General features: G+C 47.6%; 1 long non-coding RNA gene across 1 annotated transcript in view; it reads left to right on the plus strand.

Moving 5' to 3' along the window:
* The window catches only part of LOC102378073, a 31,112-nt gene extending 6,326 nt beyond the window's left edge, over positions 1 to 24,786 (plus strand). Inside the window, exons 2-3 of the long non-coding RNA XR_324426.2 lie at positions 21,769 to 21,888; positions 24,490 to 24,786. This is a non-coding gene — a long non-coding RNA (uncharacterized LOC102378073). The remainder of the gene's footprint in view (positions 1 to 21,768; positions 21,889 to 24,489) is intronic.
* Positions 24,787 to 25,324: the final 538 nt, after the last annotated feature.

Genomic DNA, 25,324 nt, shown 5'->3' on the forward strand with positions numbered 1-25,324 from the left:
TCCAGTTTTGGGCTCCACAATTCAAAAAGGATGTGGAGAAGCTTGAGAGGGTGCAGAGAAGAGCCACACGCATGATCAGAGGTCAGGAAAACAGACCTTATGATAAGAGGCTGAGAGCCCTGGGGCTCTTTAGCCTGGAAAAGTGAAGGCTCTGGGGTGATCTGGTGGCCACCTATAAATTTATCAGGGGTGTTCACCAGGATCTGAGGGAACATCTGTTCACCAGAGTGCCCCATGGGATGACAAGGTCAAACAGTCATAAACTCCTCCAAGACCGTTTCAGGCTGGACATAAGGAAGAACTTCTTTACTGTCCGAGCCCCCAAGGCCTGGAATAGACTGCCGCCGGAGGTGATTCAAGCACCCACTTTGAATGCCTTCAAGACACATTTGGATGCTTATCTTGCTGGGATCCCTGCTGACTTCCTGCACCTGGGGCAGGGGGCTGGACTCAATGATCCTCTGGGGTCCCTTCCAGCCTGAATGTCTATGAATCACTATTTAGTTGGTCTAATAAAAGATATTGCATCTACCCAAAGAACCTTGTCTGTCTATGTCCTATGACCAGTGGCTCTCAAATTTTTTTTCCGCGGACCACTTGAAAATTGCTGAGGGTCTCAGCAGACCACTTAATAAACATTTTTTGTTCTACAAATCAAAGTACACAACTCATATTTTAATATCAGTAGTCTTACCTTACAGGTACAGATATTCTCAATTGTTCTGTAACCTTTCTGCGGACCCCCTGAATGGAGCTCGCGGACCAGTCGTGGCCCGTGGACCACAGTTTGAGACCCTCTGCCTTAGACCAACACGGTTACAACCAACAACCCTAAGTACTGCTGGAGGTGTTTAAACAATGCTTCGCATAGCAAGTAATACATAACAGCGAAAAGGAAGATAGTTAGGAGATACTGGGTACATCTACACATGCATGGGCTGGGGTGTCAAGGGGGCGGAGCCCAGGGACAGGTGGCCAGAACCCTGGGTCCTCTTCCTGCAGAGTTGGCACATCTCCAGGGCCCAGGCTGTTGGCAGCAGAGACCCTGCAGCCACATCCCGGCTGCCAATAGTGGCCTCTCCCCCATGTGCAGCCGCAGCGGCTGCGAAGGCAAGAGACAGAAGCCTTTTGTGAGAGTTTGCAACATTTCAGAGATAAAATGCTCTGCACCATGGGTCGTGTGCTGCCCAGCCTCAGACTAGGGGTTAGCCATGCATGGGTGCCCAGGGACCATGGTAAGTCATCCAGGCAGGCCTAGGCCCAGACAGCCACCAGCCGAGCCCCCCATCCCTACTGACTCCCATGGGGCCAGTGGGCCCCTGGGTGCTGGTCACAGGCAGCCTGCTTCCCTCGCCCCATTCCCAGGCCAGGATAAGCCAGGATCCTAGCAGCACCTGCTGCTGTCACTCCAGACCCTGCTGCCCATGCTTTTTTTCCTATAGGCCAGCCTGTCTCCTGTGCTGCTACCCAGCCCACAGCACCTGGGCTCAGGGGGTATGGGGCTCCTGGATGACTGGGATGAGCACCTGTCCATGCCCCTGCCCTTCCTGCAAGGGAACTGTCCCAGGAGGCACCCTGGGGCCAGCCGCCCTTGCATTGATACTGCACCCTGAGTATGCTGTGCTGCATGAGGAGCTGTTTGCATGGACTGAGGGGTGCCCAACCCACTATGCCCTGCTGCTACTGATTGCCATGGTGCCCTGGATGCACCTGCACACCTGGCACAGGACCCTGAGCTTCAATGGTGTGGGGAGCAAGCCCAGGCTGCCCCACATCCTCCACTGCCACCTGGAGGGCTACCTGTGGCTGTGCTACACATCCCAGCCCCCCACAGCACAGGAGGACATTGCCACCAGCATCAACACATTCCTCAGCGTGAGAGGCCTGTGCCCATCTAGCTGCAGGGGCATAGGCTGCTCAGTAAAGTTTTGCGCTGTCTTCCGCTTCCCTGTATACTTTGTGTGTGGTGGGGAGAGGGGGAACCTGGGCACCAGGGGAGCATGGCCAGCCCAGGTGGGCAGAAGGGGCAGCAAGGGGGGCGGGGAATGGGGCAAGGGGCATGTGGATAGGCTGGCGTGCCCAGCAGCTCTGGTCAGCCCTGGCTGGCAGTGATGGTGTGCAACTCTTGGTGGTGTCCTCAGGCAGTGGGGCACAGCATGCAGGTACCCAGACATGGGGCCTCCCCCATGGAGGAGCTAGCATTGCTGGCAGCTAGTGGCAACATGGCTGGCCATGTCTCATGGCTACGGCTGAGGCTGCAGAGCTGTTGAGGCAGGTGCTGGCCCAGGCTCCTTGAGCTGCTGTTGGAGGCTAGGGGTGGGGAGCTCAGTAGGATGGGCTGCTGGTGCCCTGAGGGTACAGCTCTGCCCACCCCACAGTGGGGCCCCCCCTCCCAGGAAGGGGTTCATGCTTCCCAACACTATGACGGGGGCTGTTACCCCCATCAAGGACCCTGCAGTGCCTAGGCAGGGGCACGGTCAGATGCCAGGCAGCAAGGCCCTTTCAGTGCAGGGTAGGGACAGGGCTTATTCCCCCTCCCTCCAGTATCCGGCAGAGGGGGTTTATTCCATCGCTTGCCCCAAGCAGGGAGCAAGTGGTGGTGGTGGTCAGGGCAGGCAGACCTGGCTGCAGTCCCCCAGGTGCAGTGTGGATAGAAGGAGGAATAACCCCCCTCCCTGCCCCCTCTGCCTCAAGAAACATGCTGGCCTGCTGCTGCAGTAGCAAGGGCAGAACGCCTGGCAGACCTGGCTCAGGTCCTTGCTGATGGGACAGGGAGGGGGAATTAAACCCCCGCTCTGGCCAGACCCCCTCCCCTGCCTATCCCTGCTTGTCCGGGCTTGGCTGGGGAGCAAAGGGGCGGGGAAGCCCTGCTGGGCTGGAGCAGAGAGCCCAGCCCACAGAGCATCCCGGGATGCTGGGGGACTCTAGTTTAAGTTAAACCAGGAAGGGGTCTGGGACAGACATTGCATAAACCAGTTTGAGCTCAATCAGTCAAGTCTGATACTACATTCAGCCAGGTTTATTTGAAATCGGTTTCAGTCATTTTGAAACTGGTTTATGTGCACGGAATGTCTGTTCTGTTACAGGTTTAAATCAGTTTCTGGTCACTTAAATCTATTTATGTGTAATGTCTATCCCTGGCATAAAAGCCTGAAAATGGTGATTTCTAAGTCATTACTGAAATATGTTAAAAGGGATACATTAAAGTAATTTACAGACTGAAAAAAGAGAGAAAGGCTAAGGATATTTCAAATACTACTAACTAGTTTAAGTAATAGACTGATTATAGAAATCTGAAATTCTGTAGTATACTGCAAAGGCACTGTCCCTTGTTTGATATCTTTTCTGTTTAAGGAAATGGGGCTTTGAACTTTCTTTGTAAATAAACAGGATTGCATGAAATAGGACACCTGACTTCTTTACTAATTTCTCCTCACAACTGGAGAAACTCACAAGACCCCTACATTTTTCCCTTAAACTCTAAGAGTTTCTCATGAGTGTGCAATATGTACAAGTATACCATGAGGAGGTTCTGATTAGCACCTTTGTCATTTTTAAAGACAGAAAAAGAGAGACAAGATCCATTCCAATGCCATTGCTATAGCAACTAGAATCCTACTGCAGTTTATATTGTGCAAGGTAATTTGTTTCTTCCAAAAATGAAATAAACAAAATGACTAGATAATATATTAATTAGCACACACTAAACAATCTGAACTGACACTCTTGCTTTACTGTGCATGACATGGAAAAAAATCTAAGTATATAAACAGGAATAGTGCATTTGATGGTGCAAAATCCAAATATGAAAGTTGACTGCTATGGGTAGAGTGATAATTAAAGGTGTTCTCACTAATGGAGAGTTTCTCCTTATTTAATAGTAATGCAGATATCACTGGAATATTTTTGTGTTAGTTTCTTCTAGTTCAACAGATTTCATCAGATAAAAAAGTCACTTCTGAAATTGGAAAAGCCCAGCTGTTTTTAATGCACTCTCATACACCAACTGAAATAAACTTATTCAAACCATTATAATTATTAAGCCACTTCTTAAAAACAATGTGTATTTCACCCTTGTTCACATACCTGAACAGAAATAATTTCCCAAGAAAACTTTAGCATTCTGTAAATGCCCTGTTGTTTTCATAGGAGTGCTTAGCTTCTCTTTTTTGCAGGTGCATTGATCATTCATCTGCTCTTTCATTATGCTTATGGAAAGAAAGTATGTGCCTTTACAAGGGTTGTACTTGACATACAGGGATCATATGAAGGAGATGAATGAACTTACATAACTATGCATCAGTTGGTTGAGTGCAAGGCTCCTTCAGAGTAATGATCCAACATTCACTTTGGACACAGCAGAGAATTTTAGACTCTCTGGCAATGTCCAGATGAGCACTGCTGTATGGTATGTGGCGCCACAGCATGTCTGCGGTGCCATGTACCACGTGTTCATTTGTTCTCCACACTTCAAGGGAGCAACATGGAGGGTTTATATGACCCCTCTGCTATTTGTGCCATGGGAAATATGCACCCCTGCACGTGCGTATTTATCTGGACGTGCCCTCTGGGTGCAGAGGAGCACTGAAGAAAGCAGTGGGGTCCCATGCACAGAATTAAAATTCAATCTCCATTGACCTAATCAAGTGAAACTGCAACAGCTTTGAACCTTCTAACTTTGTGCTAAAATAATTCTGCCAGACTGTGGCAGACTAATGGGACCGGACACCATTACTGCAAGGAGGAACACCTCTGACCTCGAATGGTTCTCCCTCCCCACTCAGAAACAGACACAGCTGCACTGCAGATGTACCTGCAGCCTGGAAGCCAGAGCCATGGTGAATGGCCCTCATCCCAGGGACACAGGACCAGGAGAGGGGGAAGCCGTGGTTACAGGCAAACCCCAGTTCAAAATAGAAAGAAAAGAAAGCCCCAGCATACCTCTTGTAGGGGCCGGGAGGAGCAAGGAAGCGCACGCCGGGAAACCATCCACACGGTTCTTTAGCCGCGCTTATATCCAGCTGGGACCGGGTGACGTCAGGAGGAGACGCCACCCAGTGGAGATAAAGGGCAGCCCCGAAGGTGCTGGAGGGCCGCCAAGGATAGGAGAACCAGCAGGGGTCCTCCGGGCAGGAGGCGTGCAGCCGCGGCAAGAGAAGTGGCAGGGGATCCCTGAGCTGGGGAAGACCGGCAGGGATTGGAATTGCCAGCAAAGAGGCCGGCAGAGGTGGCAGCAGCGGCTGCTGCAGCAGCAAGAGCAGTGGGAGCTACAGGAGATTCCTGAGCCGAGGAATGGCAGGGATTGAAGGCGCCGGAGGGGAAACCAGCAGGAACGCTGGCTGTGATAGCCGTGGCAGGAGCAGCGGGAAACCCTGAACTGAAGAAGCCCACCGGGGATTGAGGGAGCCAGCAGGGGGACCCACAGCAACCCCTGGAAGAGCCGTCTGGTGACCTCTGACCTCAGGCGATGGAGTCTACAATCCTGAGTAGAAGCAGAGCTTGGAGAGAGAGAGAGAGAGAGAGAAAAGCCCTGGTTGGGGTGAGAGCACGGGCTCTGACTTGGAGGTGCCCTGGCCTAGGGACATTGAGGCACTAGGGGTGCACAGAGTCTCCACGGGGAGGGGTACTCCATTCTCCTTCTGGTCCTCCTTCCCTTCTCTCCTTGCGGTTACACCTTACTGGCAGTCACAGTGGTGGGTTTGTTCACTTCGCGGCACGTCGGGTGTTTCTGGGAATAGGGGTTAAGGATCAAGGCAAGTGCCATGGTCCCTTTTGTAAAGATAGATCCACAGAGCCCTTAGCTCTGGGCGAGGGAGTACGGGGAGCCACTGCCAGTAGGCACTGACGGCTAAGGGCACCAGGGAAGTCGAGCCTGAACCCAAGGGCCTCCTAGCCCTCCCACCGGAGCTTGGCCAGGACTCGGGGGGGATCACTGCTGAGGGGCTATATGAAGATCAGGGGAGAAACCAGCAGGGGCTAGTTGCAAAAATAGGCTTGGAGGCCTGTCTCAAAGGGTGGTGCTTGGCCAGGGTGTAGGGGAGGATGGAGGCCCGTGAACACCCGCCAAGAAGCGTAGCGGCCTTGGAGGCTTCCTCGAAGGGGGCCCCCTCCACTGAAGATCCATTCAAAGTCGTGGCAGGTGAGTTAGGGGGTTTCCCTGATGACGGCTGAGGTACCCTCTGGGGTCCACACATAGGTCCCTGGCAAACCAGATCAACTGCCCGGGCAAAGGTGGCGTGGGAATGCATAATAGAGCAGAGGCGGGCACAGCCCTGGCAAGAGGAGTTCCCCCAGCTGCAGGCAAGTGGGAGCCTGGCCACGCGGGGAGGGCAGAAGGACCTGCCCCCGCAAGAGAGGGGGTTAATTTAAGAGCAGTTAGGAGTGGCTGCACAGAGTTCTCTCTGGGGTGAGAGGCAGGTGCCTCCTGACAGGGACACACGGGGTTGGGGTGGTCCCCAGGTGGGCCCTCCCCACCCAGCCAAGGCTCTGTGGCCAGCCTCTGCCCAGGGCAGGGCAACTGGGGCACCCAGGCCTCAACCGAGAAGCCAGATATGACCATAACAAGATAAGTGTAACCTTAAAAAAAAAAAAAATAAAGTGGAGTGTCATCTCTTCTATCCAATATACCGAGTGGTGCCAGAAGCAATTTGAAGTATACTGAGTTAGATGCTTCATCTAAACCAGTATAAATAGACCAACTAGTAAATCACTTGAAAGCAAAACTGAAGCAAAGGGGTTGTTAAAGTTCACAGAAGTTTTCTGGCTGTTTATACCAGATTGGCAAAAATACTTTTTGGGGGGGGGTTAATTTTTTTTTAATACATTATATAAAATATCTCTAGCTAAATGCCTACCCCCATCCCTCCACCCAAGCTCAGGCTAGTTAGGGTGTTCCCAGGGCATTAGTTACTGGTATGAGGTGACAACAGGTGCAGATTCTAGCTTATTCATTGTCAGACATAAGTGACTGGCAGTTCTGATCTTGGACAGGGATTTGTTTACAGAGAAGGAACATCAAGAAAACCCCTGCCACACAAGATGCTTCCCTATTTAGTATCTTGTCTTGGGGGTGGAGGTGGGGGTGGGGATGTGGGGGGTGGAAGATATGCTTTCCTTCTTCACTTGACTGACAGCTACGAGGGGCTCAGATTCACGTCACAGGGCCAAATTTATATCAGTGTAAGTAAAGGGAGATGAATGGCAATACACTAGGGATGAATTTGGTCCATGGTGTGAAACAATCCCCCTCTCTCTCTGTCCTGCCTTGGGACATGCCGCACACCCCTCCTTTTTCACCCACGTGCTATTTGGTTTTAACCTGGTCACCTACATGACCGGGCTGGAGAAATTCCTGAGGGAGGGGGGAGCGTTCACTCTTTTTTTGTCCTGTGTAACCCACTCTTTCCTTTTTCCTGGAGCAGGCATTTTGGGAAGGAGAGGAGTCATTTTGTGGACACAGACAAGCTTGGATCTCTGGAGGGATGCTCCAGATGATTATACCATGAGTAGATATGGAAACTTAGCCTGTATATTAGGATTAAGTGAATTTTAGCCGTGTATCAAGAGTCACTAAACTCAATATTGAATGAGACTCAATTTATTCTATATTGATCAAGGTGTTTTCTCTGAAATATCTTTGTTTTCCTCTAACCCTATTCTCTCTTTGAACAATAAAAGATTACTTGCATGCAGTGTGCTGGCTGTGGATTCCTGAGGGGAGAGGGGCCAGACAGTCATTATAGCTTCCTTTGCTTGGCTACCTAAGGTGGGCTTGGCTCTTTACTTCCTCCAGTACAGGAGGCTACTTTGAATGCTTCAGGCTAAAAGAAGCACCCTGAAATACCATGGTGGGGTTAAGCATCCCCAACCTGGGGTCTGTATACCCCGTGTTGCACAGAACCGTAATGGAGACCAGAGCCCGGGTGATGGCAGCGATTACCCCAGGCTTGCGGGTGTGCTTCATGAAGTAGGTCAGGCAAACATAGATGCCCCAGGGTGACACCTGAAGCGTGGTTTTGATCGGGCACGGTGAGGTGGGTGTCTCAACATAGTAGTACCCTCTACTGTCCCACCACACATGGCACTTTGCATATTCTACTGAAATATCAGTAGCTCACTGGATGCTCTATTAGCTTAGTTGCAAAGGGTGTGTACACACATACTAAGTTTCTGACAGTTAAATTTAAGACAACTTAACTGTCAGAGCATACATACATACGTGGAGTAGAGTTGTTTTAAAATGTGGCACAAGATAATACACCTCTCTGAGGCATGTTATCTTGGGTGCGGACAGAAGCTCAGCTTCCCAGCTGTAACTCAGAACTATTTCTCCAAAGCGTTCCAAGTTACCGCGTTACCCCAGACCAAACAGAAGTTCACTGTTGGTTCCAGGGTGGAGGGGAATCTAGCCGAGGGCTGGGAGCCTGCACTCAGGTTCCCATAGCAACAGCCATGGCTCTCTGCCAGTGCTCCTGTTTTCAAAATGGGAAGGGGAAAAGGCAACTGAGGGAGCTCATTCTGGGGGCTCCCCAGCTGGTGCTCAAGGCTGGGGTGGGTGAATTGGAGCCTCCACACCCTGGGGGGGGGCTCCAGTATAGCTGCCCCAAACTTCAGGGGGGGCTGAAAACCCCCCAGACTGAACTCCCTCCACTCCCTTCCCTGTTTGAAAACAGCAACATCTGGGAGCTCCAGCAGACAAGTTACAAAAGACGTTACATTTTTAAAGGTCTTTGATACCTCATGCAATGTGGGGTCAGATTTTCACCAGACTGGTCATTTTTGAAGCTGTCTGCAGCCATGCACTTGTGTTTGGTGACAGCTATAAACTGCTATCTGTGGCAAGTTGAGGCAAAAATTGCCATTTCTGTCTGCACCCCTTGAGTTGCATTAGGTAAGTTGACTCTAAATATACTTAAAGTATGTGTGTACAGGCAGTCCCCGGACTTATAACACAATTGATTCCTGAAAACCGTGTCTTAAGTCAAAACGTTGTAACTCGGAACCAATTTTCCCATAGGAAACAATGTTATAAATGGGGGATTGGTTCCTGAACCAAGGCCCGATACCCTATTTTCACCAAAAATACCCCAGAATTTTGTACTCAATCAATTATAGATGAGTAATATAGCTACATTAATGTATTTCTATTGTAAATAGCAATCATATTGGTTTAGAAGGACTTCTTTGAGGTGACTTTGCTGGACTTTTTGAAGGGCTCTTGGCTGGAGTCTTCTCAGGAGTCTTGGCTGCAGGTTTTTCTGGAGTTTTGTCTGCTTTCTTAAAGACAGTGTCCAAGGAAATTTGGACAGATGTTCTCCAGGGAGATAAGCAATGCAGCAAACTTGTTCGCTGGCATGGCGTCGCATCGGATCAAGTGTTGTAAAGTCAAAAATGACATCATAAAGTTGAAACAGGGTGTCAATTTATAAATGTTGTAAGTGCAAAACATTGTAACTCGAAACATTGTAAGTCGAGGACTGCCTGTACACTAAGTCAACTTAACTTAGTTGACTTGAGTTATTCCAGCACTCCAATGCTCCATGAGCCTCTGGGACATTCACTTCCTTATTCTACCACCTGCACTAGCTGCGTGGTCTCAGAAGCAATGGCACACAGTCTTGATGGCCAGCCACACAGCATGGCCCCCCTCAATGAGCTCCATCAGGGCTTTATGCTCCTGGCACAGATGCTGGGCATTATGTTCCTTGTCAGCTCCAGCCATAAGAAGCATGTCCCAGAGAGGGCTGCAGTTGTTGACCCCAGTTACAGGCTCTGGAACAGGCCCTAGAATTGGTGCTGGAACCAGATCTCGAGCTGGCTGTGCACGTGGCCCCTCTGCCTGTCCTGGAAGCAATGCAGGTTGTTCAGGCACCTGAAGGCCTGATCAGGGTGCTCCAAGAAGGCCTGCAGAATGGCTAACACAGGCTGCAGATCAGACTGGGGTCCAGGGGTGCCAGTAGCAACTATGGGGTGCTCCCAGAGTTCCAGGAAGGCAAGAAGGGGTGGCAGAGAGGCCACAGAAGGCTTTGCAGAGCAGGGACAGCTCTGTACAGCAAGCAAGGGGTGTAGCATCAGCAGGGAGGCTTAAGCTAACAACACAGACTCCTGACTGCAGCAGCTGGCTCCAGCTGGTCTGGGCTCTGCCCTTTAAGAGGCGGGGCAGGGGGGGTGGGGGGAGGCATTGGGCTTCCCTGATTGACTAGGTCAGGCCTTGGGCCCCTCCCCCCTGACTCCACCCCCTGGCCACAGTCTGCAGTGACCCCTAGCTGGTGGCCAGGGGCTACTGCAGGAGAGGGCTCACAAGGTGGTTGCCATGTGTGTACACTCTGACGTGGCTTAACTTAGGTTGATTTAGTTAAGTTGACTTACATGTGTGTATACACTCTAGGCCTCTATTGTAATGCACTGCATTTTTCCTATAAATGGAAAATTAGGAACAAAGTCTGATTTACGTTTTTATTTCTGCCCTTCTAAAAGTGTCTTTATCCTTTCAGAGTATAAGTAAAAATCGGTTATTTATTTTTAAAAATATAATATCTATCTGACTAAGGAGAAATCAGCTACTCAAGCCAACGATCCTCTACCAAACATTCATATATAGTCCTAGGAGAACTAAGTCACTGAAGTCATTATTTTTCTTCTGCATTTAGCACATTTTAAAAATGAGAGAGGAAAACAAGGACAACTGCCAAGACGTACAGTAAGAGTCAACAGAATTTGTAGCAATCGGATATTTGATTGGCTGTCTAAATGAGAAAACCTCAAGTACCTACCTTAACACTGGAACCACTCACAATTCAATCAAATCAATTGAAACAATTGAGAATAACAATTTGCCTCTTTAATGCCAAAAGATAAATTAAACTGAGCAGCACGCTTCTGATTTTTTTGGAATTGCAAAACAGAACATCACATGGTAAGTATAATAGAGACCCTGGAGGATGCTGTCAGACAGCAAAGGATCACAATGATTGGTTTAGGAGTAGTTCTGAATGCTAAGAAGCAGCCTTTTTTAGCAAGACTTGAAAGGAGATGTTACAGCAGGGTGCACTGCTGTAGGAAGAAAAGTCTGCTTCATGGAGGGTCTAATAATATTCCAATGCCCCCCACCCCAACTCAGAGTGCTAGCTTTCTCATAGATGCAGTTTTTCTATGCTCTGTTGCTTTTGCTACCCACTCACCAGTCACTCTGTCCATCCTAATCACTTCCTGCTCCCCTGTTCCTGTTAGCACTGTCCTTTGCTTCTTCCTAAAACATCTCTGCACATTTACGAGTGGTTGGGGAAAAAAAGGATATTCTCCTAGGCAAATGATTGCTTTGTCACTGATGTTAATTTCATATCTAGCTCCCCCAGGGACTTTATCAAATTAGGCTGGTAGGTGGATGAATCAGCAAGCAAGTAGTTTTAAAAGAGCTATTGCCAGCTGCTTCTCCTGTTCCCCAACAGTAAAAGGGCAGATGCTTCCTTCAAGTTGTACATCTTTGCTCACTTCTTAGTGGCTCCTTCTGTTTCTCACCACCCTTCTTAAGAAGAGAGACTATAACAACAACACCTACTGGTGCCACTGGAGGTGTGGGCTTCTAAGTAATTGTGAAGGGGGCTGAAGAAGCCACAGAAATAAATCTTTTATCAGTTCAGAAGGGGGACAAGGAAGGATCAGCATGAGAGAAGGCTCAGGACAACTATTCTTACCTTATGATGATATAAAATACAATTTGTTGGAATCAAAAGAACCAAAACCCAGGATCCAAACCCTGAACATTGATTGCAATTCCTGTGTCCATGCAGCATTGCCCTGCATCTAAAGATCCCTGAACTCTGAGGCTCAGATGTCTCTGTCTCAGGATACCAGTTTCACCTCACTTGCTGTGTGGCATTTAGAATCTAATCCTCAGATTCACAGCAGATGAGCCAGAGGGGAGGGTCTTCCTTAATTATCACCAGTTGCCCCCTTTTAAGGTTATCATGAATAGGTGGTGGTGAAGCCACACATGTATAGGTCATATTTCCAAGGGTTATAAACATGTTTGTTTTATGGCATGTTACTGTGCATATAGTGTTTGATCCTTTCATGTACCTTCTGGTTGCTGACCAAAGTCTAAATTTCTTGCTGCGCAAGTCCACTATGTTTTATGTGGTTTGAAAATTAATTCTCTGGACAGTCAGGCTCAGCTCCAGCTCAAGCTCTGCTGTACTATTTGACATTCACAATATCAAGTAGCAAGTTTCCTGATTTAAAATCCACTGGCAGGAGTTTCTTGGAAAGAGTAAAATCTGTCTGTATGTTTCCAGGAGCCTATGTTATTTGACTCTTTGCCAGAGCGATGTGTGATTTGTTGGAAGATGTGTGGACTTGTTCTTGCACTGGTCACCTCTATAAGCAGTAGCAATAAATTATATTTCTCAGGGGTTTGCCTCATGACAGGTAAATTCAGCAAGTGACCTTTATTGTATTAAAAATAGTCTCAGACTGTAGCTTTGTCAAGCATTCTTTTCTATAGGCTGTTAAAAGCCTTTATGATTATGCATAAGTAAGAAAGACAACAGTTATGAAAAGAGATGAACATTTACTATAGTTCTTGACTGAATTTCATACTGGTGAAAGGTCCTGCTCTATCACTCAAGAAATTAAAGTCTCTTATTTAGCCATAGAACTGTTACAGCCCTAGAAGCAGCAGGCATCTGTCGCTTTCCAGGTAATGTGCTTCACTTTTGACTGTGGGACAGAGCTGTACTGCTATCCAGTGCATTCATAAGTGGTGAATAGTGGAATGACCTTCAGGGAAGATTGGCTGTGAAATAAGTGGGGGTAACTTTAACATATAAACGGTCATAGATCAAGCAGCAGCACTACCACCAGGATGTGGTGAGGACAAAAAATGGCAATACTTTTCCTTCTGAAAAGCCACATATATCATTTGATGGTGCTGTGACATGGCAAGTACAGGTTGCCACTATAATAAGCCCACCCAGACCCTAGCCATGGGCCTACAAGCCCTCAACGACAGAGCAGGTGAAAGAAATGTTAGAATCTCAGTGGCTGCAAAGGCAGATGAAGGCAGTGGAACAAGATCCCCAGTTGTCCTGGTCTCCTTGCCATTGGATCAAGGTCTTGTTCTGTCAAGAGCTGTGTGGAAGCTGATGTGCAGCAGCTTCTTCACGATAAAAGTCATGCTCAAGCATCTTCCATGAAAACAGCATTTCCAGCATATTCCTCAAGCCCTTTGGTGACCAGCTAATGGTGGCAGGAGCAGGATTGTGAGGTTTGGAAGCTCCTAGTCATGAACTGGTATGAAAGTGGCAGTTACAAGAAAGTTGTCTAGCTCTTGGATCAGCCAGGAGTGCAATTTGGCAGCTGTAACTGTGACTGACCAGCCTCTTGAGGATCTGCTCTGCTTACCCTACACACCCTACCTGGGGAGGGGGCTAGAAAAGGTGCCCTAAACATGTCCTGTCTAATACAGTATTCCACATTTCTTCCTGACCAGATAACCACATCCAGTGGGATCACCTTTACTGTGTTTGAAAATACCAGTGAAAACACCATCATTTTAGAGACTTGAAACATCAGGACCTTCATGGACAGCCCTAAGAGTGAACACCCAGAGCGCTGCACTGCAATTGTGGCCTGAGAACTCATGTATAGCCTCCCGTGTCTCTCCCCTGGGCGTCGCATATGGGAGTTCCTCTCAAACCACACCGTTGTTCTTAGGAATGAATAGTTTGGTTATTGAGGTGACTTCAGGTTGGTTCCCCAGGGGGCCTCACCTGCCACATCTTTGATGATAATTAATTTCTGATTGGGAGGAAGATGTTTGGTCCCATCTCCCCTGGTGCCTCCCCTTGGTCGCTCCCACTGTTCCTCCTTTGTGGGGCTTCGCCTCCCCTACACCCCACCTAATGCCAATCACGATGTCGTCACTTGTATTGTTGAAGTTCATGTCCTGTACCTTCTTGGTGCTCTGGCTCTCGGAATTTTATGGCCGCAGGATAGGGGCACTATTTCTACCCTGAGCGCTTCCTACGGCTCCCTTTTCCTCCGTTTATACATTGTCCAGCTTCGGTACCATTCCGTCCCCTGGTGCATCGCCTCTTTCCTGGGTTTGGTACTTGCCGTCAGTCAGCCATGTCTGGATTCTGGTATTGCTGGGTCCTGCCAGACTCCAGTCTTCACTGCAGGCTTCCTCTGTCCATGCCAACCCTGTAAGTAAATCCTTGGGCCTTCTCTGGCCCTGTACTCTTGTGGAGATGCTTTCCTGGGGTAACCACCAGGTCCCCTCACTGGAACTGCCTGTTGGCTCTGGCCCCTCCAGGCTGGTTGGGGACTTCACTTCCGGTTCCCCAGCCACTTGTCTTCCTCCAGGTCTTTTATCCCGGACCCGGGGGTCTGGCTGACCAATCAATCCTGGCATGCTATTGTAAAGCATGCGCATGCCAATGAGGAAGCTGGTCCTGGCTCCCTTAGGCTTGGCCCCTTTTTTTCTTTTTTGCTTTTACTCGTGGCAGCTCTGCCTGCCACGGTTTCACTTTCGCCATGCTCGTCTTCCGGTGCGGCATGCCGCCGCCTCCATTCCTCATCTGGTAAGTCTTTTCCACATCACGTAACACAACATTGATGTAGCTGCACTGAGCAAGACCTGGCAAGCAGGAGATGAGCAGCTCAAAGAACACCAAAGCAGCTATACCTTCTTCTGGAAGGGTAAACAGGAAGGAAAATGCTGACTTCACAGAGTTGGTTTTACCATTAAGAATGACCTCATAAACCAACTAAGTGAGTTCCCTATAGGAATTAATGAGCACTTCATGACTCTCCATCTTGAATTGGTGGGAAGCCAATATGCTACTGTCATCAGGTCATATACCCCAACTCTTGACACTGCCCAGGAAACCAAGGAGGAATTCTGTGCCAGCCTTGACCAAGTCCTTTCTGATGTTGTGGAAGAAGACAGACTTATTTTTCTCAGGTATTTCAATGCTAGATTAGGAAAGGACTCTAACCTCTGTAACAGAACCATCAGCAAAGGAGGAGTAGAAAAGGTCAGCTCCAATGGCATCCTCCTCTTGATCAAATCCATGGAACATAGATTCATTAATACCCTATTCTGCCAGAAAAAATAAGGCAAAAGACATCAGGGCAACACCCATGATCTAAGCATTGGCACCTGATTGATTATATCATTGTCTGAGCCCAGGATCACAAAGATGTCCACATCACCCAAGCTATCCTAGGAGCTGATGGATTGCTGGATTGATCACTGACTCATCCTCTTGGTTATTTCACTCAAACTGGCTGCCAAGTAATGGCTGCAGCAGAAGCAATGCCACTGGGAGAACAATGCTGAAGGACTCAACGCTTCAACCCACCTCAACGCTTCAACCCACTTCAACGCTGAAGGACTCAAGGACTCAAGCAAGCAAAACTTCTTCCAACAGTGCCTCAGTGAAGAACTGGTGAATTCTAATCAGCAGCAATGGGAGGATGCCGTCAGCATGTGGGGTGCCCTCAAGGCCACCATCATCAGCAACTTGAAGAGATCTTGGATTCTCTACCAGGAAACATCAAGAGTGGTTTGATGACCACTGCCAAGAAATCCAAGAATAGATCGATTGGAAGCACAAGGCCTTTTGTGCTTGGCAAAATGACACCAACTCTAAGCAAGAAAAACTGAATCTCCAATAAGCCAAGAAAGGTCTAATGGAAGACCCATGATACGAAGAATAAGTGGTGGGAAGACAAGACTAAGGAGATTCAAGATCTCACTAACATTCATAATATGCATGATTTCTTCAGTGCCTCCAAAGCCATCTATGGTCAGATCACTCAGGGATAAACCCCCTCAAGACTTAAGGATGGTGGAGGCTTGATCAAGGAAAAGGGGAGCCATCAATGCCCATTAGAAGGAGCATTTTGAATACCTTCTCTGTCGGGACTCTGTTGTTGATGTGAGTGTTCTCAGCTCCATCCTGCAACATCCAGTCAGATATGATCTCCAAATCCCTCCAACCCTTTACAAGGTGAGGAAAGCAATCAAGGAGATGAAGAACAACAAGGCACCTGGAGCAGATGGAATCCCCATGGAAATCTTCAAGCAGGGGGGAGAGGAGCTCACATCACAACTCTGTGCCCTCATCTTAAGGATCTGAAATGATGAGGAAATCCCAGAGGACCTCAGGGATACCATGATTGTGACAATCTTCAAGAAAGAAGGCAAGTCTGACTGTGGAAACTACAGAGGGATCACCCTGCTGTCCACCACAAGAAAGATCATTGCAAGAACCCTCCTGAACCATTGCCTTGCACTTGCTAAAGAGCTCCTCCCAGAATCTCAGTATGGGTTTAAGTCATCAAGAGACACCAGGGGCAATGCATAGGGAGTGCACGGGGGTGCCTCTGCCCCCCCCCCCCAAGAGTGCTGGGGAACCCCCTGTCAGGCTGCGCTCAGTGTTTAGCAAGGGGCAGGTGGGAGTACCATAGCTCCCCTGCGAGTGCCGGCCCGGGAGCGGGGCCACCAGCAAAAGCGGCTGTGCCACTTCTGAAAGTGTCTGTGGGAGTTCTGGAAGTGGTGCCCACTTTTATGGTGAGTGAGATCAGCCACGGTGGACCGCACCCCCCCCCCCCCCCCGCCCCGGTCACTGACTGGTGTCAGGTGGGGCACTTGCCCCCCCTGACTCAAGAAGCACTAGACACCCATGAGAGGCACAACTGTCATGATCTTCACAGCTCACCAGCTGCAGAAGTGCTGGGAACAACATAAGCCTCTCTACATGGCTTTCTTTGATCTCACAAAAGCTTTCGACTGTCCCCCAAGAAGTGTTGTGGAGGATCCTTCTGAAATATGGACGCCCACTGAAATGTGCCACATTCTCTGCCTGCTCCATGATGGCATAAGAGTGGTGGTTCTCAGTAATGGGTCTATCATAGCTCACGTTGAGGTTAAAACAAGATTTAAGCAAGACTGCATCATCACTCCAACACTTTTCTCAATATTCCTTGCCATGATGTTACATCTGACCACCCACAAACTTCCAGCCAGAGTGGAACTAAACTAACAAATGGATGGTAAACTGTTTAACCTCAGCTGACTTGGAGCCAAGACCAGCATAACCTCAATCGTTGAGCTCCAGTATGCTGATGATGCTGTAGTGTGCGTTCACTTAGAGGCAGACCTTCAGGCCATCGCAGCAACTTTATCAAGGCATACAAGAAAATGGGATTGACACTTAATATTCAGAAGTCTAAGGTCCTCCACCAACAAGCTCCTAATGAACAGTCCCAAGCTTCACTAATCCAGATCCACAGAGACTCTGGAGAATGTTGAGTATTTCCTGTACCTCAGAAGCCATCTCTCACAAAAGGCTGACATCACTGAAGAAATCCAACATCACCTCAAATGTGCAAGCATAGGCAGCAAAAGGCCAGGGCTAATGGGGCTTAGGCCTCCCACAACTTTTCACAGTGGCCAGCAACAGCAACAGCAGCAGCACCATGGCACCACTGCCCTGCAGTGCCCAGCGCCGCTCGGCATGAAGGTGTTCTGCTGCTGCATATGCTGGCCCTGCAACAGCCCTGCAGGAGGGAGGGGTGGGGATCAAGTGGGGCTCAGGCCCCTCAAATAATATTTTCCCCCACCACTTATATATGCAAGTGCAGCCTTTGGATGCCTGAAGAAACAGATGTTCAAAGATCGCAACATCAGATCCAAAGCCAAGCTTGTGGTTTATCAAGCAATTGTAATCCCCACCTTGCTATACAAAGCTGGGACATAGACAACATACAGGAAACATCTAAAGTTGTTGGAGAAGTACCATCAATTCTGCCTGTGGAAGATCTTCCAAATCCAGTGGGAAGACAAATGAACCAATGTTAGCGTCCTCCTGCAAGCAAACAGTATGAGTATTGAGGCAATAATCATCCAACATCAATTTCATTGGGCCACCATGTCATGCAGATGTCCAACTCCAGACTCCTGAAGCAAGTTTTATTCTCACAGCTCAGGCAAGGTGTATGTTCAAGAGGAGGGCAGGGAAAGCACTTCAGGGATGTTCTCAAGGCCAACTTAAAAAAATGCAGCATAAATGTCAACTTGTGGCAAACTATCGCCCAGGACTATCCCAAATGGAGGAAGAGTCTGCTGAAGCGATTTCAGTACTTCGAAACCTCACTACAACAGGTGATGGAAAAGCAGGAGTGGCAGAAATAACGTGTCACGGACCAAATCAAGAATCCAGCACCACCCACCTCACATGGAAAACACACATCCGAGGTGCAGTAGAATTTATTTATCCCAGTTAGGTCTCATCAACCATCTTTGGACACAGAGATAAGACAGTCGTGGAAGGCAATCATCCTCGACTGTGAGGGATTGCCAAAGGAGCAGCTTTACCTCTGAGGGACTATCCCTAGGAAGGAAGAAAATAGTTGTTTACACAGCCAGTTATGATATAACCAACCAACCCAGAAGTCCCCAGCACCCTATCCCTGCTATCCAGACCCTCCCCAATTTCTATTTACTGACACATACTGTGCTTCCCCAAACTGCCCTGGTTTCAAAGGTTCTCTCCAATCCCCACCAACAAGCAAATGACTCTCACTGGTATAGTTCCTTGTAGCCGCCAAATTCTCTGTGGTACATCCTACCAACAAGCACCTAGCTCCTTTCTCAAGACTACATAAATCCTGACTCTGTACCGCTGGCCACCAGTCCAACTACCTTCCCTTTCCACCTATCCTAGGGCCTGCCTACAAATGAGATGCCTCTTATTATTTGCTTCCAATCCTCCCTGCTCCTACAAACAGGGGCAATGCATAGGGGGTGCACACAGGTGCACGTGCACACCCTGAGCGTGGTGGTGCACCCCCTACAAAAAGGCACCTCCAATAATGCCGGTGGGTCCTGTGGGCAGTTGCCGCTCACCACCCTGCTGAGTCTGTTGGCGGTCTGCAATCCCCACTGGCTGCTGCCGAGACTGCTGACAGAGCTGGCGGCGTCTGCGAGAGCTCCCCCGCTTACTGTCGCCACGCTCCCACCACTGCCAACGCTCCCCCAGCCTCCGGGGGCACACGTCGTTCATGCCTACAAACCAACTCTGACCCATATGCAAGGATTCTGTCCCCCAGGAAATGCCCTCTCAAGCAGCAGCTCAATCATCCTCAGGACTCCTAGACCAGGTACAGACATGACATTTTTATCAGTATAAGTGATCAGAAACCAGTCTATACCTGTAATGGAACAGAAGTTTGATACACAGACTGGTTTAAAAATGGTGAAACCTGGCCTAAGCGCGCGCGCGCGCACACACACACACACACACACACACACACACACACCCCCCCCCCAAAGGGCAAATGTGTGTTCTGTTTGCTACTGATCTAAACTATGCCTCTTAAAGAAAAGCACATAACTTGGACTGATCCCACCTCAGGCTTTTTGAATGTCTGTACCTAGCCCTGTTCCCACCAACAAGAACTCAGTGGACTCCACTCCTCTTTTACTCCACTTCCATCTAGATAACCCCTCCCTCATTGCTATCAACTGGCTCTTCCATCCACACTTCCAGATGCTCAGCACTGCTGTACAACCTTCTATATACCCCCGTCACCTTTCTTTCTTTTCTTATACACCTACAATTTGATCCAGCTGTCTGAAACATCCCTTCTTCCATTATGTGCGAGTATGGGAATACAAATAATAATTATAAAAGGTATACACGTATGTATGTATACACATGCACACATACAAATGTTCCTTCTTCCTACTTACCTCCTTGATGAATAAAACCGGAAATTAGCATTTTGTTTCTGTATCATATCCATTCACTTTGTTCAGCGTGTATAAATGCATTACTGTAATTTAGTTGTAATTGTTATCTACATTCTATTCAGTGTGTTGACTGATATAGAAACATTCCTTGCAAATAAGGCACAGTGCAGTATCGTGTGTCTGCCAATTAAGTACATGAACTTCTAAGAATGAGGTGCAGCAATTATATTGTAAAGTGTCCCTGGAATAGAATAATTGAAGAAAGGGGAAGGACAACAAATTGATTCCATTGAACACCAGGGAGAATTTAAGAAAGTGTAACCACTATAATTAGAATGTGTAGGATTTGTATCTCTGATCATCTAAGAGCTGTTGAATAAAAGCACTTGAAGTTAGTATATTTATGCATCTCTAAAACTATGGACACATGTTCACTTGTAGTATTACAAAGATGCTGCAAAGCCTTCCTGCTACTACTGCCTTCAGTGGATGCAGCACTCTGCCGTCACCACCACCAGAGCACTAGCTGTTGCCAGTAATTTCTGGTGGCAGTGGCAGAGTTCCAGCAGGGCTCCAGGACAGCTTCCCACAGCTGGGTGGGCTGTTAGGGAGTCAGCTGCTCTCCTTCTTCCCCTCTTCATAAAGGAGAGAGAGAGTGAAGGACTGCTGGATGATGGGAGGAGCCAACAGACTGCCTATAGTGCTATATATAAAGCTATCCACACATTACATGTGGCTCTACAAATCATAGCACTACAGAGAAGATCCTTTTTGAAAGAGGAGCATTTTTGTGGTACATTTGTCATTTGTGGCAGTAGGTGTGACATGAATGTTGGACACTCACTTTGCATAGTATCACACGGACATTTGTAGCTCTACAATTATAATGCATCTATGGCCTAAGAATGCAATCTGTGTTCAGCATTCCACTGTAGTACTGTTGTTGCCATGGTAGTTAGCAGTGTTTTGTGAAAACTCAATATAAAGTAGTATAAAGCATAACTCAGCTCTCTTCTTGAGCTGGGCTTAAATTACATTTGGAGTTACAGACTTAAAAAGCAACCCACTCTCCCAAATTTTGGGGTTCAGTCCCAGATATCAAGGCTCTATCCCACTGTGCTCAAGATCTCTGTCATATGGGACTTGTGAAAAACTGATCTGGGATCAAAGTCCTGTTGCATCATGCTGAATGGACACAGCACTGTTGTCTGGCACTGTGGGAACACAGCTATCCTGCTTCTATGTTGCAAGGCGCACACAGGCATGAATTGGAAGCAGGATAGCTGTATTAGTACTTCAATGCACCCAGGCTAATTAGCTCTGCCTCTAGCTATCATTTGAATGCATGTGTGATGTGCTATGTGAACATGGTTGTTCTGCTTCCCACTCACGAGGTAACTGCTGGCCCACAGTGTTGCATTAAGGCACCTCCACTGTCCAGAACCAAGTGGTATGAACTATTTCCTATTCTGGAAGTCTGTGGAACACTCAAGACTATGATCCAAGTCTTGCTCCCCAAAAGTTGGCTGCTTTAGTGTATTAAAATTATAGTAGATTGTTTTTGAGATTCTTTTAATACATTTATTTGGTGTGGAGGAGAAAGTAGGCAGATGTGAGAGGGGAAAGAAAGAGACTGAAAAATAATTCAGGCTTAAACTGTGAAAAAGAAATAATAGGCATTGGTTACAAACTCATAGAGAAAGACTATGGACTTCATTCTTTTCCCAAAGTCAATGATGATACTTCATTTGGTCCAGTGAATTAAGGTGGAGTCTGCAATTCCAAATTCAGTGCTTAGATTCTATTACAGCCAATGTTAAGATTGTAAAGAGGTCTTATATCAGCATTAATTCAATTAATCAGTGACTAGATTGTAACTTGGGCTACATACTCACACAAGTGCACATAGCTTGTGACAACCTACCAGGACTTGGAGCTGGGTGCCTAGAGGTAATAACATGGTGTATCCAGGCTTTTTTGTTTCCTTGTTCTCTGCTTCACCTCAGTTTCTAGACCCATTGGCAATTCATCTGAATGACAGCAATGCAAAGTGGGTTCCTTCTTTGCTCACCAGCTGAGAAATATGGAGAAGAGGAGGAGTCAAAGGGAAGCAAAACCCTAACCAGGTAATGTTGAATTTAAGCACTGATTTGCCTTGCAAATGTGACAGTAATCAATTATGGCAGGTACATTTTTCTTATCATTGATAGCAATTATCATGAAAGATAAAAATTAGAGGCTTCTACAGCAGAACAATGCAACAAAGATCAGAATCCAAAAGAAGCAAATAAACTGTTCAAGAACAAAAATTGTTAAACACAAAGCATCATGAATCAAGAATACAAAGCTGGATTGATCTCTATAGCGTTATATACTGTCTGTGCAATATAGGCAGGCATGCAGATATATCACACACACAATATGTAAAGCAGCATAGGTCAATCCAGTTCTTCCCCCACCCCACAATTGCCAATGGGGGGATGGATGTGTATGTGTGTAAAAAGATTATTATGCATAATATAACAAAGCAAAGACAAACCATTGGCAATCAGGGGGAAAAAAGCTGGATCTCTTCCTCTCTATATAGATTAACTACCCCAGAAGATATTCCCCTGACTGGTAACAGAGTAAGACAGATTATGTAATTACTTATTGATTACTTCTGGAATTCCTGTTGAGAATGCTGTCCCTGGCACGATTTACTAGGACTCTGAAATAAACTGTACACCCTTTCTGGAGGTCTGGTTTAATTAATGCATTTATTTTACCAAGCTAAATTCTGGAAGAACAACATACAAATATATAAAATGTAATAAAATGAATGGGTTTTTTTGTTTATATCTTATTTCAGACAGCCAGGCATATCACCAATGTCTAACAGACCCACTTCCGGTTGCTTTAATTTTGTTTCAGTTCATCCACCAGTTCAGGAAAGCAACCCCGTGCAGGGCAGAAAGCTAAGCACATCCTTTGCTTCAAGCACATACTCAAGAAGAATTATGTGCTTAAGTGCTATCCTGAAGTTGAATGGAGCCGAGCAGCCTCTGAGATGTAGGGGACCCCAGTCCTTCCCTCTGTAGTGGCAGAACTCCCTGGGGCCACCCAGGCAGGATGCTGTGGGCCAGGTGCTGCCCCAGCTTGGAGGCAGCACCTGGTCCGATCCAACTCTTCCCCAGCCCTGAGTTGAGGCAGCATCTGGCCCAGTAGCAGTCCACTTGGGTGGCCCCAGGGGGTGCCACCATCCTGGAGGGAAGAACCAGGGTTCCCCCCAGCTCAGTGGCCACTTGGCCCGCAAGCAACTCACCCCCCAGCCATGGAATAGGTGGTCAGGTTCTGTTGGGGGGGAGATGGAGGAAAGAAAGAAGGATCACGTCCCTCTTTGCTTCTGTCTTCAACAGGCGCCTGCTGAAGGCAGAAATGGTGAGGGGCCCAATCCTTTTTATCTACAAAGCCTATTGGCCTCTCCCGTGGCTGGGGGTGTGCTGAGAGCTGCATCATTGTAATTTGCAACATTGCAAACTAAACAACATCCAGATGTAGTTAGTTTGCAATGATGAAAAGTCATTTAAAACCCCCAGAAGTCTTGCATGTGTACACTGTGATGCCATTAAGCCACACAAAGTGACATTTTTGTCATGGGTACATGTTAGAGGCATCACATGTACAAGCACCCTACCACCCTAATCCTGCTGAGTACTGTCAAGTTGCATTGGCTCAGTACTTTGTGGGACTGAATTCTAAATAAATACTTGACTATGCTACATTTTAGTGGTTGTATACAAGTCCCACATCTGATGCCAAGTGCCAATCTTAAGAATGAAATGCAATAATTATCACCAAACAGTGTCATGAATGAGAGTCACAAGACTGTATCAAGTTGACGACCAATCTGATATACAGTTTAAGAGATGGAGAAATGCAAAGGTTATCATCTTCTGGTCCTTTTACAGGGTGTTTTGTCTATCATTGTTTCAAATACTGTGAAACAGTTTTGTAACAGGATCTCTGTTTTTCCCTGGCTTCAAAAATAGAGATCATGTGGTACAGGCCAGAAATCTAGTGCTAAGCCGTGGCAAGATGCTAAATGGCCAAGTCTCAGGAGCCCACTACAGTTGAACCAGCAGATACTGACTCACTTTAATTCTCACTGCATGGACATTAATGATGTTTTGCTGCTTAGCTTTACAACACCACAGGCCTACCGTTGGCATCCTTGGTGATCAGTTTTTCAAACACAGACTGAGACAGCAAGTTAAATTTACTGAGGGTTTTAAATGCCCCAATCCAGGAAGGTTTGGGGTAACTTTCTAGTGCTGTGTAGGGGCAGCTGCTGTGTCACTTTGCTAGAAAATTTCATTGTCATTGTATAGTCTTCTAGACACATTCAAGTAAGTTTCAGAAAAAAACTGCATTTTCCAAAACCTTTTGCTAGGGTCAGGCAATAGATGTATTTGTATTGTCTCATCATGGAGACCTGGGACCAACATGCCCCAAAGGGTATCATTTAAAGCACAATCTAGTTTACAGTGTTCAGCCAGCACTTACTATTATCACAAAGTGTGAAATTTTTCCCTCCTGGGTCTTCTTGGCTTCTTTTATGAACTGAAAAGATCTCCGCAGTTATGGAATAAAGTGTGCTGGAAATACTTGCAAGAGCTCTCTAGAAGTTCTGGTTTGTCTGAAACCATTAGAATACATAACTTCCAGTTCTCTGGATTTTGCCTTAGATTCAAGTGAGCGACTGCTTGCCAGTCCTGGACATCACATGAAGAACATCCCTGGGGATTTTGATTATTTCAGTGGAACCTAAATACGACACACCTAGACTCTGGCCTACCTTCCCCATCCATCAGTGCTGCGGGCACCAGTGACACAGGACATCTGTCTGAGTGGGGACCAGCACATTTTCTGAGAGATGCAACAGCTTGTACTGAGTGACTTCAAACAGATTCCCCCAACACTATGTCTAAGGACTATGTGTATACAGGTGTCTGGAAAGATGACTTGTAGGGCTGCAGGGGGTAGAGGGCTTCACTGAGCCCAAATAAAGTTTTAAAAAAAAATCAACTGCCTCATCTTTTTCCTGCCCCCCTTCCCTCCCTCACACTTGCAAATCTGTAAATAAATAAAAGCCTTTAATCTTTGCTAATGGGTCATTTACATTCCAGTCAAGGTCACCATTGCAGCTGCTGGGAAAAGCCAGGAGGAAGGGGTGAGGGAAGCTGAGGAGACAGGAAGCGATTGAGAGGGGAGTGGGCATTGGGAAGGTCAGTCCCACTCCCTGGCCCACAACTGAAGGGCATTGTGCCAGAAGAGAGTGGCTGCACATGTGTACCCGCCGCCGCTCGACCAGGAGATCACGTGCCGCTTTCGCCTGGGCCCCAGATCTCGCCCACCCGGGCTTTGCTGATGCGCCCCGAAGTTTACCCCGATTGGTATCAAGGGGGACCCCAAAACTCGCCTGCCATAACTTTGATGATGTCTTCAGAGGGGGGTCTTCCCTTGGGGTATCCCTCGGTGCTGACGCGTTCCTCCGCGGGCAATCTCGGGGCTCCGTCCTTC

This window comes from Alligator sinensis, unplaced genomic scaffold (genome assembly GCF_000455745.1).
Source record: "Alligator sinensis unplaced genomic scaffold, ASM45574v1 scaffold1115_1, whole genome shotgun sequence".
NCBI lineage: Eukaryota > Metazoa > Chordata > Crocodylia > Alligatoridae > Alligator > Alligator sinensis.